The 19596-nt window shown below is 43.7% G+C and overlaps 1 protein-coding gene across 1 annotated transcript in view; it reads right to left on the bottom strand.

The window, feature by feature from the left end:
* The window catches only part of CDH2 (cadherin 2), a 419239-nt gene that overhangs the window by 283309 nt on the left and 116334 nt on the right, over positions 1-19596 (bottom strand). The gene's annotated exons all lie outside the window — the stretch shown is intronic.

Here is a 19596-nt window from a genome sequence, read left to right on the forward strand (position 1 = left end):
CCAGTCCTGCAGGGATTGGCAGACCAGCCATGGCTGTGTCAGAACCGTCCCCCAGCGATCTGCCATGACCAGCCAGTCGTCCCAATAGGGGAAGAGCCACCGCCTTGGTGAAAACCCTGGGGGCTGAGCGCAACCCAAAGGAAGGACTTGGAACTGAAAATGCTGGTTCCCCACAGCAAATCGGAAGAACTGTCTCTGGGAGGGGAGCAGGGCCACATGGTAATATGTGTCCTGAAGATCCAGAGATCCTAACCAATCCACCTTCGAGCCAGCGGGAGAATGTCTTGCAGTCTCCATTGTGAATCTCTTCTTCACAAAACAGTTCAAAGATTTGAGATTGATGATGAGGCAGTGTTTCCTGGGGGTTTTAGAACTAGAAAGACCCTGGAGTAGAACCCAGGCCCCCGATGAAACTGAGGCCTTGGCAGAGGACCTGTTGGTCGCATCGGAGGGTTTCTGCCATAACTTAACTGCTTTTTTGACGGCATGGAAAAACTTGTTAAATGTGTCTCCTAAGGAATCCCCAAACAGTTTAGCCCCCTCAAAGGGAAGCTTAAGAACTGCCTTCTGGTGGGAGCTCACAGTCTTCCAATCCCGATCATGGACATGCCTCTGAGCTAAAATCCCAGCACCCATGGGCATGACTGAGCCCCCATACACCGTCATTGGCCAAGTCTGATAGTAACTCCACTTGTTTCTGCATATCAGAGAGAAGAGGAGCATAATCCGAGCCCTCCTCCAGAGCCTGGCGCACATTCTTAAAGCCGCCTAGCTCTGTCTCTGGCGCACGTAGGACCGGTAGATATTGGCCCTGAGGGCCAGATTTGCACGAGAGTGCACTTTCTTAAAAGTCCTGAGTCCACCTTGCGACCCACCGGGTCCCAGATTGCTGCTTATTCTGCCGACATGGAGGACCGGCACAGCAGGCTGGCGAGGATATCATCCGCCCCCACAGACTCTGTGGGAAAAACATCTGTACCATTCAATAGATGGAGTTTTGCCATAAAGCGGGGCATGGCATCTTTCCACTCTTTGAGGATCTTCTGGCAAATGTCCACAATCAAGGATAACGCCAACTTGGGAGTATGTTTGTATTGCCGAATGGTGGGGTCCGTGCAATTGCCTTGGACCAAGGGTTTAGAAAACCCCATGCTATCCCATACCTGTGCCAGAATGGCCTCTACATCCTCCCTGTCCAGGTACTTTCCTTCAGCAACAGCATCCGAGGAGGAGGACTCCAAACTCAAAGAAGAGGAATCAGATTCCCCCCTGCACTTCCCCACATCATGTTCACAAAGAGCCTGTTTGAGCGAAGTGTTAATCTCTTTTTGCGAGAAGGAGAACCGCAGAATCTTCTTCTTAACAGCCTGTTTCTGCTTAGGCCGATCCATTGACCCGGTGGAAGAAGCCGAGGACTCCAGATGTTTTCGCTTTGCAGCATGTTTCCGCATAGCTGGGCATGGCAGACTGACAGGAAACCACAATGACCAGCAGAGGAGAGAAAACAGGCAACCGGGATGGCCCCAGCTGCCCTGAATATGGAGCGCAAAAACTGGAATCCAATCCCAGCACTGCCCCTGTCGCCAGTAGTCATGGCAACAGTAAAGCAAGCCTTCCTCCCAAGGGGCGGGACCACCGACAACCATCAGGTAAAAACGTCCCAGGGTTGCCGGTAGTCATGGAGATTGCGTCCCAGACAGGCACCATCATAGAGGCCCATCCGAAAAGATGCAGGCATGGCAGGACAACCACGCAGACCCAAACTACCCTCCACACATGTCGCATGCCGCAAGCAGCACTCACCTTGGAGCCCAGTGTCTGTGGACCCGAGGCCACCACTTCCTTCAACGAGCCCCTGCCCCTATGCCCCACAGGGAGCCAGAGAAGAGCCCGATAAGAGCAGAAGTCCCTCAGCACTCAACTTCCTGCTATTTGCAAACAATGTAATGCCGATTTCCATGACTGTATTTAGGAGGTAAATTCAAATATAAGTTCACTGTATTTTAATAAATTCTCAGCTACACGCTAATAATGTACAGTTTATGGTAAGGAGAATTTCAAAAGATGGGCCCATGGATGCAAAGGCATGGGTACACATTTCAAGTTGTAAGCTACTAGCCTGGCATAAAAACGCACTCACCCATGGCATGCAAAAATGAACACAATGCTTCATCTTACTCGCCAAGCGATTTGCTAGTGGCAATTGAAAAATATCTGGCCTTCAAAGACCATCTGTTAAGAGGTTGGGTCTGAAGCAAGTCAGATGAGTGTTGAAACTGTAAAGTGACAAAAGGAACAAATAGCCAGATAACTATGAATTATGAATGGTGCAAAATGATTATGATTAGCTAATAGAGCAAATTAAAATAACCTTGGGAAACATCTAAAACTTGGCGTTCGGTTTATACTCTTCAACATTCTTCATACTGGTATGCTGAGATATTAATGTCAAATTTCGTCAGCCAAAAAGACTAAGGGATGGTTATCAGGTTTGTAGGAGAATATGAAGGGATTGCCCGGTCATATGTGTTTAAAGGAAATACTATCTATAAATTGTTTAGTATTGCTCAGTATTAGTTATAAATAAAAAATGTGGTGTATTGTAATGACATATTTTTCTTTTTTAAAAGTGCTGCTATCTTTGCACAGCAGTGCATATGAACTCTCTAAGAATTCACAGACATCTGCCATTTTGAATGTGCCCCTAGCATTCTGCAGAAGTTCGCTCCCCTGAAGGAGCTGTTGGTACAAGTAATACTTCTGTGCTCATGTATTTACGTGTGTGCAGCACATGTGCATCACATGTACTGCCGGAAGGAAATAGAAGTCTGCTTGCTCTTTCAGACTATAATGTATTGAAGGTAGACTGAATGGCTATTTCATCTACAAAAAGCAATGCTCCTTTGATTGTTTTTCTTCTATAACGCTTTATGCCGAAGCTCTTAGTGAAAGGGTACACAGTAAAGATATGACAAAATATCACAAAAGAGACAGAAAAAGCCAGAACAAGTGCAAGACGAAACCAAACAGCAAGACAATTACTTGATGATCCAAAGAAGCAGAACATGGTGAATGTCAGGCAACAAAGTGAACATTGCAGGGCGAAATGAAGGCATCCTACCCCATAAACTTAAATAACAAAAACATGGATGAGAGGCCAGGTCTAAAAAGTTCTGAACTTCAAAAGTCGATGCGAGGCAGGGCAAGCAGAAATACCTAGAAGGTGTAGGACGATCAGGTGTCAAAAACAGACAACGGGAGTCATAGCGTCTAGTCCTCAAGAGCAGGCCTTGGATGGAATACCTTAGCTTCTCCCACCTGCAACCCAGACCAGGCTCCTTCCGCGTACTCTGCTGCAGCTCAGCAGAACCCCATTTGCTTCACCCACCGGGCAGCCTGCAACCCCCTGATCTAATGTGCAGTGCACAACTTCTCGGCAGCTCAGCCTGCGAAGCTCGGGGCCAGTGCCAGTGCGGCGCCCTCACAGGGCCAGCGCCCGATTATTTTGCCAACTCTCACTACAATGTCCCAAGCAAAGCGTGGATGTCTGATTGCAGGAGAACATCTCGGTCTGACACACATTCACTTTCTATATAAAAATGGCTGTTTCAATCGGTTTCCTTGCTGATTTGGAAAACCCAACTCGAGTCCATACAGTCTACTTCTTAGGTCACCAACTTCATCCGTAAAGGCAGCGGCACAATGAGCATTGGCGGGGTTGTTTTCTGCCAATAACGACACATAAAATCCCTTGTCCAAAGGAATTCATCAGACAGTCTGCCTTTCTAGATGACACTCTAACTGTTCCCGTAGCCCTGACAAAATAGCAAATATGCATGGTGACGGCAATTTAAGACCACTGCAAAGTAATGTGCGCAGTATACAAGACAAATAACATAACTTAGCTTGGGTTATTGTAGGAGTTGTAAGCTCGCTCTCATTTTGCTTCTTTATCGCCATCTCGTCTTTGTAAAACACATATTCACTACATTTCCAGAGCATGTGTGAACTTGGATTTTATCACAAGACTGAAAACATTCTCTTTTCTAGCCGCCTCAGGGGCAAAGAACGACAGTACCGTCATCATTTCATTGCCAAAGTGGAAGGGCCAAAAAGGATAAAAGATGCCCATCCGGCAATGCCACCAATCAGGTGTGGCATAAGCGTACATGCCCTGCTTTGAGCCGCTCCTGGCTTTCTGTGTTGCTCCTCAGTAGGCAGTAGCTGGAGACCGGACTATGAGGCCTAGCTAAGAAATCTGTTAATATCGTCCGGGCTGCTCTGCGGTAAACGCCTATGTCATCCATACATTGTTATTAACGCACCGATTGCTATTTTCTTATAAGGCCTCGCCACCCAGTGTCCTTTAGATCTTTGGTTTGGTGGGTTAAAAGGTAAGAAGACACATGCTGTGGCGAAGACCTTCTAAGAGTTGCAGGTTGGACTACAAATGTTATTTTTTAAGTTTTTCCATTTGAAGCATATCCAACATGCTGTCCTTCCAGTGATCCGTGAACTTTATGCTTGCCTATAAATTGAACACAGCACCAAGTCTCCGGTCTTGTGACAAAATGTAGCATGACTGAAATGCTTAATTCAGGCCCACAGACAGATAATACCCTTCACATGACGTTCTCTCCATTTGATATGTTCACATTTTCAGGGTAATTCGCTCTGTGCAGTTGAAACAGAGGGCATAACACGGAAACCTCGAATGTGAGACCCGAAAAGAACAGCCAAGATCAGCATCTTCCCCTTTAAGGCTGGTAGTAGCACACAGAAGCTGCAGGGTCCTGAGATTTGCACTTCCCTTTCCGGTTCCCGTGCTGCACTCTGTCCAAAGCCTTTTTGAATTAATGGAAGCTTTGTGTCTCCTCCACTTTTCCTGGCAGACCATTACATGCCATAACTGACCTTTCACTTTTGTTTCCCAGGGTGTTATTCCTTTTTCCAGCTGCAGGAAGCAAGAAAGCGGAAGTGTTCCACAAAGCAACTATTTACTTGATTAGTTAACATAATGCATTATTCTTTAGCTAGTATTTCTTTGAAGCATTTATGTCCATGTCTTTGGTAGACGCAACACTTTGCACCACGTTAGTTAGGAGACTCTGCATTCAGCTAGATTCTATTTTGGCGGTATCTTTTAATTCCTGCTGGCAAGACAGCCCACCATAATGACATTTGGCTATAGCTTCTCTTTGAACCCATTAGTGATGGATAATATATAAAGCACAACTTAAACTGATTTGCTTCTTAATTCGATCTTTGATTCAATGATTTTCTTCCAAGGTCACATCTACAAGCAGGTTTGTGCTGAAGTGAGCCACAGGAATCCCTAGCATGCACATACCAAGATAGGATGTAAATACATAAAACAGATAAGTTCATTCAAATCTGTAAATTGTACTTGCTGTTTGGTGCTGGTATTCAGCTGCGACAAAAGGCATATGACTTGCCTGAGCGGAAAGGGGCTCTATGCGGCTTTGCCATTCTGCATATCAAGATTTGTTCGGAGAAGATGGCTGGGATATACTTTCCTACTTACAACAAAAACGTCTTTATTTTTAGGTTTGTCTGGGAAAAGGCGCTCTAGTTCTCTGCCAGAACTCTTACAGCAGTATTCTGAGGGGTACTGTGTCCCATCAGCTGCCCTATTATGGAGAAAGAGAGCATCCTGGTGATAGCTCTGTTATATTGTCCACCATTTTCTAGCAAATAGTGCAATTATCTAGGTTGGACAGAGAGTTGTTAAATTATGCATTTAAGGGCTGCTATCAAGTGAGCCACTGTTTACGGTTACAGAACAATCCTGTTCTGTGCCCCCATTACTGTTGCAAGATTGCCCTTGAACGTCTAGCTGTAACCTTTTATCAGGAAACTACATGCTTAATATCCAGCCATGGTATGGTCCTGTTTCTTCTTCCACCTGTGCCCTCAATCACAGAGCTGATCTCTGTTATCAACGATTTAAGAAAATGTTCTGAATCCATCAACCAAGTCAGTGATCCTCCCAATATAAAAGGCACTGAAGAAAATAGACTGTGGCTTAAACCTAAGCTCAATATCGGAAACAAAGCTCAAGATAGTCATCCAAAAAATGAAAACTGGCCTCTCCACATGGAACCTGTTAAGATGAATTTACTACCTACAATCCTGAAGATATTTCAAAAGGTGTGTGCCTCTTGCCCATTGACTGTATGCAGATAGGTAAATAGTGGCCTTATTTAATGACTCCATATAGCACCTGGGGAAGGTGGCTAAAATGTCACTGGATATGTTGAAACCCTCTTTAAAGAGGATCTGTTTGGTTCCCCTGACCCCAAGGCATACCATCATGCCTTCAGACTTCATCACCCTCTGTCTATGTGTACATGAAGAAGAGAAACTGATTTTAAAGGAAATAAAGAAGATTTCGTGAACTTCAGTTCATCCCTGGCAGCATTTCAAATGAAATTCACCCACTGTTCACTGGGCGACGTCACCTCCACGAGATAAGTGCTTAATCAGTACACTAGGGAAGAAAACAAAACTTGGAACACAATCTCACTGTTCTTCCCTGGAACAACCCTTCTATCCAGATACAATGCCTAAGAAACTCATGAACCAACTGGATAAAATGAAACATTTTGTGAACCAGTAGTATCATTCCAAATGGCAAACAACTCACCTTTAATCAGTCACAAAAGGTGGCTTGTCCACATTGGAGTATGGAATTACATTGACCAACTTTGTAAGATTGAAACAATTTAGCCATCGGCTATGGCAGGTTCGGACAAATTACTTTCATGCTTGTTTTCTGACAAAACATGGTCTGTGTCAGGCATGTACGAGCTTCTAGAAAGCACAATCAACAACTCTTGGAAATAATAGGAAAGATTGGGAAATCCAAGCTAAACATGGCCCTTTTCGAGGATTACTGGAAAAAATCTATTTCAACAGTCTGCAAAAAAAGTCTGAACAAAATGTCTACTCACAGCAAAATCTGCTCTATTGTCTATACTGGACACCAAAGTAAAAGGTAAGGCTAAGCCTGCAACACAGTGATAATTAATGGGGGTGCAATGAACCAAAAGCTAACCTCTGGCATATGTTAATCGACTGTCTGCAGGTGAAGAACTTTGGCTGGGAGGACTGCAACTTTAGATGAAGATGGCATTGTTTAATGATAACAGCTCACTAACCTCTATGGACACAAATCTGAAACTGTGATTAATGTGAGACCTATTAGTATACAAAATTGACATTGAAAAATTGGAAGAGCCAAAATCCCTTTTGAGTTGAGCTATGGGTATACGAACTTGTGAAACTGATACAAATGGAGAGAATATTATATAACTTCCAGGTGAAAAGGGTGATGTTTGAGGAGATCTGTAATCATTCTTACACTCTATGACTAACTGTTCAATTACACCTAATCCGTCCAGAATCTGAGCAGTTCCTCACGCCCGTCCTTATCATGTCAATTGCTTTATCTGTCTCTCCCTGCACTCCTACCTCTTCCTCCAACCCAGCTCCTCTCCCTGCACTCCTACCTCTTCCTCCAACCCAGCTCCTCCCGAACTCTACCAAGTCATCTCGTTGTTCAACATAGCAGGTTAGAGCCTCTTCCTAAAACGTATATGTACTGTGCAGGCCATAAGTTAGGTATATTGGACCTTTTCTGAATCCTTATGGCTTGGGAATTGAATATGATATGATATGATAGGTTATTTATAATACAATTCTTATTTCAACTTTGCTCTTACTAGCGTAGTTATTGCATCTGGTATGCGTACACTTCTTTCAAAGCTTTCTATTATTTGTACTAAATTATGGTCAATACAATGTTTTACAATGCAAAAAAATACCTTTTTTTTTCTACGCTTCATGACACACTGATGTTTTTAATCACTTTTTTCTTGCGTTGTACAGCAGTCAGATGCTCTGTAATGCAAAGTGTGCCTTTCACTGAGCCATTGCATGCCAACCAAAGCACTTTTTTAATGGACGCCATCTTGGGCTTTCAGGACACACCTGACATTGTTATCATTTACTTGTTTGTGTCAGCTCAATGACAATGCTTCTATTCAGTGTGCATTTTCCTGGAGTGCGACTTTGAGCTGTGGCATGTAACAACACATGGTAGGGAATGAATCACTGCGCTATGTTTTCTGGGGGGAAATGTTGCTGTGCATTTTGAGCAGCTGCATGTAAATGAATGAGCTGTGCATTATAGGAGAGTATTTTTGTTAAAGATTACTGTTTTTGCAAGATAGTGTAATTGTTTCCATAACGTTTTACAAAGCAGCTGCAATGTGTCCTTTCAGTGCATTGTATTGTGAACGTGTTTCTAAAGTAGAACAGACTGGTTAACATATTTTATGCTGCAGTTTTGCACAATGCCAGATTGCAGTAAAACTGGCACGACCCACCAGTATATTGCACTATTTCTGAAAAATTGCACACTTCAGATGACCATGTTTATCCTCAACCACTGTAAATACACTCAACTCTCTCCACTCAATCGCTTTGTAACCCATCATCTGATAACAAATGACAAGATTGACTGTACAAATGCATCAGGTTCTAATCCCAAACACAAGGCCTGGTGGGTATGCATCTGAGTCCTGGACCATTTCTGGCCCATGCAGTGCATGTACTGTCAGAGAAATTAGAACACAATGACATATAAGGCTGCAGGTTGAACTGGCTGCTAGTCAGTCTGGCAGACATTGTGAAGTGGAAGCATCGGGAAGTCTCTACAACAGAAAATCAACAATAGCGCACACTGGCAACACTAAGAGGTCGGCGTAGGAAAAATGAGATGGTCAGCAATCCTTTTTTGTCCTCTTTGGCCGTTACAAAAAATCTAACCTTACACATTTATAAAATAGACCAATTGGTTTTGACAATTCTTGTTTACTATAATTGTTTTTACACAGTCCGGCCTGTCCAACAGTGGCCAGAGATAGAGACGCCATCCGCCATTCGCCATTTTAAATTTGACAACATCATAATAAAATTAACAGTGGCATTTATTTATCACTTCAGCAGTGACCATAAAACAAACGAGCCAATTTCTTTTTTTTTAACCGTGGATTCCCAGATCGATTCTGGGTATCACTCAGGTTCATGACAGAACGATCCATTAAAGCCCCCAAAACGTATCTACTAAAATGACTAATTCACCCTTGCTAATTGTTATTTATTGCGATCCCATTTTTAAGAGAAATTCTTTCTCTTATCCCAGAAATAATAAGGTGTTGGGTATAGTCACTATTCTCTAGTCTTATCTTAAGGCTTAGGAGGTTTTCTAGCTGCCGGACAAAGCACAGGTCTATACATATCAAACATTTAAAATTAAAAAATTGGAGTACAGTACATATATCCGTGACCACAGACCCCATAAGCTATCACTAGAGTATCAGTTGGGTTAATCTTGAGCGAAGGGTGTTAACGATAACCACTAATGAGAGTAAGTTTATGGGACAGGTACAGTCAGTTCCAAGCCTCCATCCAAGCTCAGGGACCTTTTTAAGCATCCAATGTTTAATTGAAGGCAAGCAGCGTATTTATAGACTCGCAGATATTTTCAGAATTGCCTCACAAAACTAAAGTTTAGATTTTTGATCTGGAGTGTATATTAACAGAACAGTACTTCCAAAATGAGCGAGCGAGGAGCAGCCAATATAGCTGCCCTATGCATGACACCGGAAGGGACAGAGCGCTGCTTTGGCCCTAACAGCTTCAGCGTTGATACCCACAGGAGGAGAAATCCTCACCTTATAGCATTCTAGTGTGGAATACTTCAACTGGCACAGAATGGGTGCCTTGGAAGCTTGCTTTCCGGGGGACTCGCCAGCACGGTGTTTTCCAGATAGAACTTACAAGCCTTGCGGACTACTAGAAATTACCTCTCCTTGATTAGAGGGATTGGACGGGAAAGAATGACGTCAAAGGAATCTCACGATTAGCATGGAAATCTGAAACCACTTCAGGCAGAACCGGAGGATGGGTCTTGTACTGTCTATGGCTCACTTGACGAAATGGTGTACAATTCGCTAGTCCCCAAAGCAGAGGTCAAAGCAACAAGAAATCAAAAAAGTGCCTTTACAGTGAGGTAGGTCCTTTTACTCTCTGGCTCGCCCTCATTCAAAACCTGTTGGGAAGCATTTTACTGCAGCAGGCAAGGCCAGAAAACGACCCCAAAGAGGCTGCATAAAGCAGCAAAAGAATGTGGAATGTGAATGCCCAGTACGGAACCCCTTCGTTATTCACTTGGGCACCACGCCCGCCTATGGAATTGGCCCCAGGAGTGCAACCACCAGTTCCCAGTTTTTTTCAACAAGCCGTAGTGCAGGAGTTCTGGCATTTGCACAATGGGATGGCTAGGTGGGAGTTGTTAAGGATAGAGAGAGCCACAGACTAAGAAAGTGATATACCATGAAGGCAATTGTTTATTCCGCTTTCGTCCATTCTCAAATTCTTGGCACACTTTACACAGCAAAAAGTGCAGCATATGTCACTTGACGTCAAGTAAACAGGTTACACAGTAGCTCCTGGCGAGAGAAGCCTAGCACTTGGAAAACACATCTAGGGACTAGTGCTTACAGAACACATGGGAAGTAGTTCCAGAGAGATCCCAGAAATGGGTATATGCCTTTGGAAAGCTACTGATGCTACCTCAGATTTGGTGAAATGTACACAGTCACATCACAGGAACCGGAAACAGATTACGCAAAGTGTATCCCTAAGCAATGTAAAGCATTATTCATACAGAAATGGTGTCCAGGGAAGCTTTGAGATTAAAGAAAACACAACTTTGGCTAACAAAATGGAGAAAAGGACCAGCCCTGTTAGAAGAGAATTTAAAGGTATTGCCCATTTGACTTCCTCTTCTGCCATAAAATGATGTGGCCTTGGCTTAAAAACAGGGAAGTAAACCTCCTGGTTTAAACTGAAGTCAGAAAGGTCTTTAGAACTGTATTTAACAACATTTTTAGTAATTTTATTATGATATACTTTGTCCATGTTTGTCCATGTCCACAAGTCACCTGGTTTCAGGTATGTTCCTTGGACACGACATAGACACAGCAACCCTGACTTCCCTGCCTGCTGGGGATTGCCCATGGGCGTTCCCAGAGTAAGCTGTGCCCAGGGTATGACCAAATCACCTCAGTCCAAGTCATCGACCGTTACGTGTACTTCCCATTAGTCTTTGCTACAGGCCAGGTCCAGCCTTCGCAGGCCTTGCAAAGTCCCACCAGACCTGCAAGTCAAGTAATTTAATTTGCTTACCCGACGATCGAGAAATTCACTCAACCCATGGCGACTGGTGACGCACATTTTACCAGCACTTTTAGTAAAATGGTGCATGTTACCAGAAGCCCACGTCATGTTCGGCACACTGGTGCCACCCAGAGGCCAACCACTCAAGAGTGAAACTTGTATTTACATTTACTGCAAACAAAGCCTGTTTGCATTGAATGCAAAAAAAGTGGAAAACATCCCAGAATGTCATTTTGCTCACCAACAAGGTTGAGTACCCATGAAAACTATTAGACTATGAGAGTGGTCGGTTACATTTTGCAAGGCCTGCTTCACTGTGCCCAGTTCATGCCCTGCAATCCTACCACAGCTATACTATGCCTCTATGCATAGCTAGATAGGAATGGGCCAGACCATGCCCAGTAGCCAATGTGCACGATGCATGGGCTTTGGACATGGCTACTTTTCATTAACGTTTGATATGAACCTGTCCAGTGAGTTTTTAACTGCAATTTGTAAAAGTGTCCGTAAGGGAATTTGAATGGGTTTAATTGTGATCCCTTTAATAGCTTTTTCCCCTTCTTGGCGGACCTTCACAAGATATTCAAAGTTTGTACATTTCTTTTTTGGAACTGTTCATGCAGTTTTGGCTTTGAAGGCAGAAATTCAATTGGAAAAGCTTTTAAAAAACTAAACATCCACACCGTCTGCTCGACCCCTTTGATGAAACTTCACATAAATGACCAACATATTCACATGTATGATTCATGAACAATTCTGCAATTTTGTTCTAGCAGCAGCAAAGTTAGAAGCCTCCTAAAATTAACATTTTCTTTTGTTTCTTTGTCACTCTAAGTTTGCTAGAGCAGGCATAATTGCTCCTACCCATCCCCTGTCACTATTCTCTCTATCATCCCTTGGCCCGCTGACAACTTCTTTACAGGTATTGCTCTGCTTCTCATTTCCATTTCTCCTAGCAGCTCATTTTCATGGGTGTATTCAATCTCCATTATTTCACTGCCACGCACCAAACCAAACTTAATTCCATTCTCAGAGACCACCCCCCCCCAATCTTTAACGATAGCGACCCCACTCATAAAGCTGACAACTTCCTTGATCTAATCTTTATCTCCTCTGCTCTCCTCTTCTGTATCCTCTCAAACAAACCCTCCCCTTCTGACCATGGTATGTTAATTTTAAAATACTTTCCCAAAACCTTTTACCCTAATCCCACTAAACCCATTAACAAGCATAAATTGTCTTCAGTTGACCTCAACCCTTTCCAAACATAGTAGGACTCCTGAACTACTCCTTTTAACAAAGATGAACTTGCCCTCAACTCAACGGTACTCGATCATTTTCCACTTTCCCCGTAGTGGCAGTATATGAATTGACTGTCCATGTAGGATCAAGCCGAATACATGTTCCTCGTTATTGTCTATCCATGGTGTTGTTCCTCACTTCCTCTCTGGCACTAGATGGAGATAGGCAGGCGCACATGGGGCTCGAGTGGTCGAGCAGGTGACCACTGAAGCCCCTCGTCCGCCTGACGTTTCAACCTCTCCGCAGGTAACCCAGTGCCTCTTATTGATTTCTGTTCCATTTGTCTACGTGCACCCGTCCACTGTAACTCATTTTCAGATAACAAAGGATTCACAAATGATTGTCTCCTTCAAATGTGCCCTTAAACCCCACCAATTTGACTCTAAAGCATTATCTTGCCCCCTCCTCCTCCCTTCACTCTGCCCTCTTCCCTCTTCCTTTTCTATCCAACTCTCTCCTCAACCCCAGCCTTTCCCCTCACATCCTTGTTACTGTTCCCTTCCCGAGCCTACCCTCTAATTGCTTCCTGTCTCATTATGTTATAATTGAATCAGTATTGCTCCCTTCTATTTTACTGTGCTACTGTGCCCATGTTTGTCCCCAGCTAACGTATCACTTGACCCACCGCCGACAGGTTACCCACAAGATGCTTCATCCTCGTTGTGAAGGGACTTTCATTGGCACACTGTACTGTCTACACTTTAATACTGGTATGTATATTATTTTGTTCAAAAGATCGTTCATCCCGTTTTGTATTAAATAAATTACATAAATAAAGCTCTTGACGGTCCGCTGGCACGGATCCACAGACGCTTGACCTACAAAGAGGCCTATTCCACACCTCCTGGACTTGCCCTTGTCCCCCCTACAGTGTAGGCATGTAATATGCTCCCTTTCAGACTTTTCCAGACTATTTTCAGACCATCAACGAAACCAACAGATTTGGAATTTTTGACCCACTTGGTGAACGGATTTTCACCAAACCAAATGGGATTTTCAGTTGCCCAGACATTAATAAGAGGTTTGGGTTTGATGTAAATTTGTCAGCGGGTTCTGCTGTAGGTCGGAGTAAAAGTGCCCTATTGGATGTGAAGAGGAAATGCAACTTTTGGGGCTCACATTGTACCCTCATAGACAGACTTTCACAAAACATTCCAAAAGTTCAATGTACAATTGTTCGGGGATCGATTAGTTGAACAAGGCAAAAAATATTGGCATATCAAAAAATGCTAAAGTCGCTATCGCAGAGCGTGCTTTAATCCACACAGTAACTGTATGTAGTACACAAACTGAGAAAAAATATGTGGGTTTTTATTATGGCAGCAATACTATATATCTAGGGTATTTACAGTGAAGAACGACTACGTTTTAAATAGCACACACGTGTGTGTTTCTCCACATATAACTTTAGCAAATTCAACTATATCTGTTGAACATTCCTGAACTTGCATCAAAAGCAGGATTCCGCTTTTTTTATCCATCGTCAACAGAGACTGGAATGGTTAGAATTTTGTGATTACTCTGCCAAACAAATCATGCCCCCATAAACAGACGGAAAGACGTCTGTTCAGAAGCTTCCCACGTGCATAGCTAACTGCTGCCCTGCCCCTTCCGTAAATCATTAAGCCCATCCCCTGAACTGTGTCAAATCGATCTGAGGCGGTGATGCTTGCGTGGACTGCCTTTAGTCGCACATCTGTGCCGAAGGAAACCCTTTTCTTAAGAGTGACAGAAGGGCTGAAAAGAAAACGTAGTTTCTTGCTTCTCTCGTTTCGCTCATTTTGCTGTACAATACACAACAAAAGCAGAGCAAAGGCAATGTGCTGGCTGGCAATTTCATAGTATGAGTCCACATTTCTGCTAACTGTTTCCCTTCGTCCGGCCTGCAGCCCCCACAATCACGTTCGGACCCAAGTAGAGCGTACCTAGGATGACGCAGTTTCTCAGACAAGCATAGCCCGGCCCATCTAGAGGAAATGGGAAAGTGTAGTTCTTTACCTCTCCAGAAGACCTATGTTTACGGTACCGCAGTGGATATAGTTGTACCATTGAAGGTGAAAATCAGTATTTAACAATAGGGTTAATTCAGTCACACTTGTGAAAAATACGCTTTTACTGACAGCACACGCACCTTCAGGCACAAAATGGACTCCAGTGGTTCGATCGCAGTCGTGGTGCCAACTGCCTTTGTCGGTTTACCAGAATTATTTTAAGAAGCCAGGGCAAACTTGATAACTTCTTTCTGAATGCAGGACCTGCTACCGATATTTTTGTAGACTTACATCACACACTGGGCATGTCTGCTGATCCATTAACAGCAAGCATGCCTCCAGCTTTGACAAGTGGCAGTGTGTAGGCTCCTGTCATCAAAACATCGAGTTAAAATAAAACATACACAGCCTTGTCATCAGGGTCAAATATACTGTGAAGTCCCCTGCTGTGTTGTCATTCCAGAGTCAAGATTTACGTAATGTCACCTCCACTACTCATCAGGGTCAAATATACTGTGAAGTCCCCTGCTGTGTTGTCATTCCAGAGTCAAGATTTACGTAATGTCACCTCCACTACTCATCAGGGTCAAATATACTGTGAAGTCCCCTGCTGTGTTGTCATTCCAGAGTCAAGATTTACGTAATGTCACCTCCACTACTCCTCAGGGTCAAATATACTGTGAAGTCCACTGCTGTGTTGTCATTCCAGAGTCAAGATTTACGTAATGTCACCTCCACTACTCGTATGATTCTGTTAAAGTTGCATCATTGGCCTGACCTCAAAAGGGCACAGGGGGTGTTGTGGTAAAATATGTTGCAAATAATGCATTTGAAAACTAACACCTGGTAAACCGAGTGTAGCAACTTACAAAACTGGCCCACTCTGGGCAAAAAAGTGGGCCATTCTTTCAACAAAAAAACAGGCCCATCCTAGAATGTTGGCCTCACACTTTGAGCATTGCCCTACTGCCCTACAGGCCAATCCGAGTCTGGCTACTGCCCACATCACTATGCAGGTTCTTTTTTCGGACTTGACAGCTAAGGCTCTATCAACAGTTTGAAAACAAAAAACTAGAAATACTTTGTTGCTTGAAGTGCGTAAAGTGAAATGTTGTGATAATGTTATATATTCTATCCAGAGGTCACAGAGGGATTAGCAAATCTGTGTGTGTGATACGCAACGTTTTTAAAAACTGTGCTGCAGTTACTCTTAATCCATAACTCCTCCACTTGTTAGGAAGTCTACTGCAGCGATAGGCAAGGGCAGGAAGTCTGACGATGCTGCGTCATTCTGCGGCCATATTAAACATTTGCAACCCTTAGCAAGTATGCGTACCTTCAGGGCGCCACGGCCCAGCTGCCAGCTCCTAGGGTTTTCACCAAGCAGTGGTTGAAGGATACTGGCATATTCAAGAGCAGATGGCTGGGTGGGAGTTCTTAAGTGGGTAGAGCCACAGACTAAGAGCACCGAAATAACCATTAAGATATGTTTTATTGCTGTTGTGTCCAGATGCTCTCCTTCCTTCCCAACCTGTTGAGACAGATTGCAAAGAGCTCAAGGGGAGGAGGTGACAGCATAAGTCCTGTGGATTCAAGGGAAATTTTTACTGAGTACCTCCTTGCCAAAAGAAGTATACCGTATGGAAATAAACGTACAAGGAAAAGAGCTTGCAAAACATATGGGCAATCGTCTCCGTGGCCACCCTACAGATCACAGGAATGGGCGCAGGCCTTGGAAAGCTACATATGCTGGAGGAAGAGAATGCAAAGTGTTTGCATTTGAAATGCAAGACTCAATTCATCTGGCAAGGGTGGCATTGGTACACTTGTGCCCAAGTAAAACACCACCTGAGTAACAGATTGTCTGACAATCGACAAAAACGAATAATCCCACTCAAACAAAAGTTTAAAGTTGTGGCCAGATCCAAATTGTAGAGCACCTCTAGTCATGGGTAGACTGAGAACCAAAAGAGGCCCTGGGAATAATTTTTAAAGTGGTCCCATATTACACATTTTCAGCAAACCCAACCCTTTTCCTATAAGAAAATGTGGAAATAGAATACGTTACCGCCAAAAGAGGCCCAGGTTGCAGAGGCCTACTGGGAAATCTCCAGAGTTCACTTCAGGCCAGTCCACCCCTGCCTCTACGCTTGAGAATTGTGTTGCCTGGATGAAAAGAGCAGGAAATACATTTCCTTGTTCAATTAAAAATCAGCTTGCTATGCTATGTTATTAAACATTTATACTGCCCTACTCACCAATGAGAATGTGGATGCTGAAACTCTTTTTCCGCAATGCAAGCCCTGCAAAGGGCACTACCTGAGTGTAGGGGCCCACACAACCCACAGTCTGCTGAGAATCTTGGATCCTGTCCTCCCCACACCGCCTGGAAATCTCTCATCATTTCTTTATTGGCACAATTCTCCCCAGCGGTAGAAAAGCCATCCATAGTGAAGTACAGAGGATTGTCCAGAGGAAGTGAATCCTCTGCAGTGGAGACAAATAGGAATTGTTCAAATCTATCAGAAGCCCAAGGAAGACCAGAGTGTGGCACACGTTCTGGATATTCCCCAAAAGGAGATTCCTGGGAGGATCTACCTGAGGCCTGAGGTGTGCCCATCCCCCATTACAGATATGACCTTTGTGAATGCTGCTGGGCCATTGTTCAGATCAAAGGGAAAACATGTGCACTGAAAATTATGACTCCCCCACTGTGAATCACAGGATCTTCTGATGTTCTTTCTTCATGGAAATTGGACAATAATCGTCCCAAAGACTGTGTGATGCCAAGCCGTCCCCTCCTTGTAGAGACCCCAAGATATTCAGAATGTGCACCATGTGGAAACCTTCCAATAGGATGAAGCAATTAAAAATGGACAAGTTCAGAATGGTTCTGATGCCTTCTGATATTTCAGTTACTGTAAGTGTCCAGAATACAATCTAGGCCCCATTTGGTGTTTCACAACTTCCTCCATTGACTCTAGGACCAACAGTATTTTGATCTCTATGAGTCAGGGGGTCATTCTCTGATGATAAGGAGGCAATGGAAGAGGAACACATGGAAGCCTCAATGACCTTTGGCACGGAAAAGGTCACTAAAGTGACAGTGGGAGCTCCAGAGCCAGAGCTTGAACTTCTCTGACAAGCCTTGGAATATTATGCAGAATTTGTAGCTCCAGGCTTCATTTTAGATCAAAATCTTTTTTTTCCCAAGCGCGTTGGGATTCGACCTAGCATGCTGGCTGGAATTATAGGCATTTGATCCCTACAAAAATGGCCGTTGATGAAAAGGCTTTTTAGAGGGGGAGATGGTAGACAAAGAGGTCAATCTTAAACTGTTGAAGAACCTCATCTATCTTTGCCGTAACAAGTGTTTGACCATCAAACAGGAGTTATAAAACCTTTTCTGAATGTCGTATTTTGAATTGAATGCCTTGAGGTAAGCATGAAGCCTTGTAAAATTGCATGTTCCACAGTATTTGTGAGGTCTCGGTTTACAGAAAGCTGTTGATAAGAAGTTTCCTTTGTCAAATTCAACAGAAAGGAAACTGTGCTGCTGCCTCTGGTGCTAACAGCTCTAATAGTGTGTCCATTGCATCCAAGGTTTTAAAGGAATCGCTCAACAAAAAATGACCCTGAATTAACCTGCCTCAACGCAAAAGCAATATTTTGGAAGACAATTTTCCCTGCCAACTCCTATGCCGTCCAATCCTTACATCGGTACTGAGAAAACCATGAAGCAGAAACTTTGTGCTGTAACTACTCTGCGCTCCTCCGAAATGTTCCCCTGGACATAAACAGGATAATCCATGTGTAATTTGAACTTGTTGGCTAGGCTTTTTAAAAATGCAGGCTCTCAATGGGGGCTTTGTCCATGGAAGAGCTGCAAAGTCCTGGAGACAACACTTCATAGGTGCATTAGAAGATTGGACTTGATGCAAGAGCCTTTGTGATTCTTAGGAGATCGGAGGCCTAACATTTTCAGAGATCTGGCCATCATGCTACTGCAGGGTTCGAGAGTGAGGGGAGCTGGGGGCTATTTAGCTCCTGCTTGTAGCATAGAAGAGCCTGGCTAGCTTGAAACCAACAGTTACCAGGAGCTACTTTTGGCTTCTAGGGCCAGCTGGTGACTTCCAAACATGTAAAAGTGACATTAACTTGGAGTATTTGAGAATGTTAATAAAGAACAATTAGAACAAATCTAATACACATTTAAACACAATGGTTCATACAAAATGGGACCAAAGTTAAAGGAGCATCTCTAGTAGGTCCTGGTTCTCCTGTGGTTGCTCTTGCCTACAGGGTGATGCCTTACACCCATGAGCTGGTTTTAGCTCCTGCTCATTGAATCTCAATTTCTAACCCTGTACTGAATTGCCTGTTTATTGCAACACACAGATCCTCCTCAGAGGAGGAGGCAGTGTCCAAAGGAAGAGGGCCCTTGCGTGAAGCCACAGATACATTTGTCACTGAAACCTTTGACGAAAGGAAAGAAAAATATCATGGATTCTGAATCTTGAGGCTGAGCTTCATTAGGAGCAAACATGTGCCCCAAGTTTATCAGCCAGCAGTTGCAAAACATTGTCTGGGGGCCGAGAGGTGAATCAGAATCGGATAAGAAGCATTGACTGTCTCCTCCTTATCCGTGGAACAGCGAAAAGACATGGGGAAGTAGGTCAACTCAACCAGCGCGCAACCAGGATGAAAAAAGTCATAAACAGAGTATATTTGGAATGGCACAGAAGAGCAAGGCAGCTGCTGGATATAAATATCACAGGCATAGGACACTATGTTGGTCAAAAACATATTTAGTGCCACAGGACAGAGTGGCGAGATCTCCAGTGCCGAAGAAAAACTTGCTAAAAACTAGGAAGTTAAGCAGTTGTCCCACAAAAGCTTCCATCCCCCCTTCATGGATATTTCAGAATATTCAGGACAATTTCGAACAGTCACAGAAGATGTTTAACACTGTACCAAGTCCATACTCCAAGGTAAGTGAGGACTCAACAGAAGGTGTGGCAGGGTGCTTCTTGGG

Source organism: Ambystoma mexicanum, chromosome 5q, assembly GCF_040938575.1.
Source record: "Ambystoma mexicanum isolate Mex_15411 chromosome 5q, UKY_AmexF1_1, whole genome shotgun sequence".
Taxonomy (NCBI): domain Eukaryota; kingdom Metazoa; phylum Chordata; class Amphibia; order Caudata; family Ambystomatidae; genus Ambystoma; species Ambystoma mexicanum.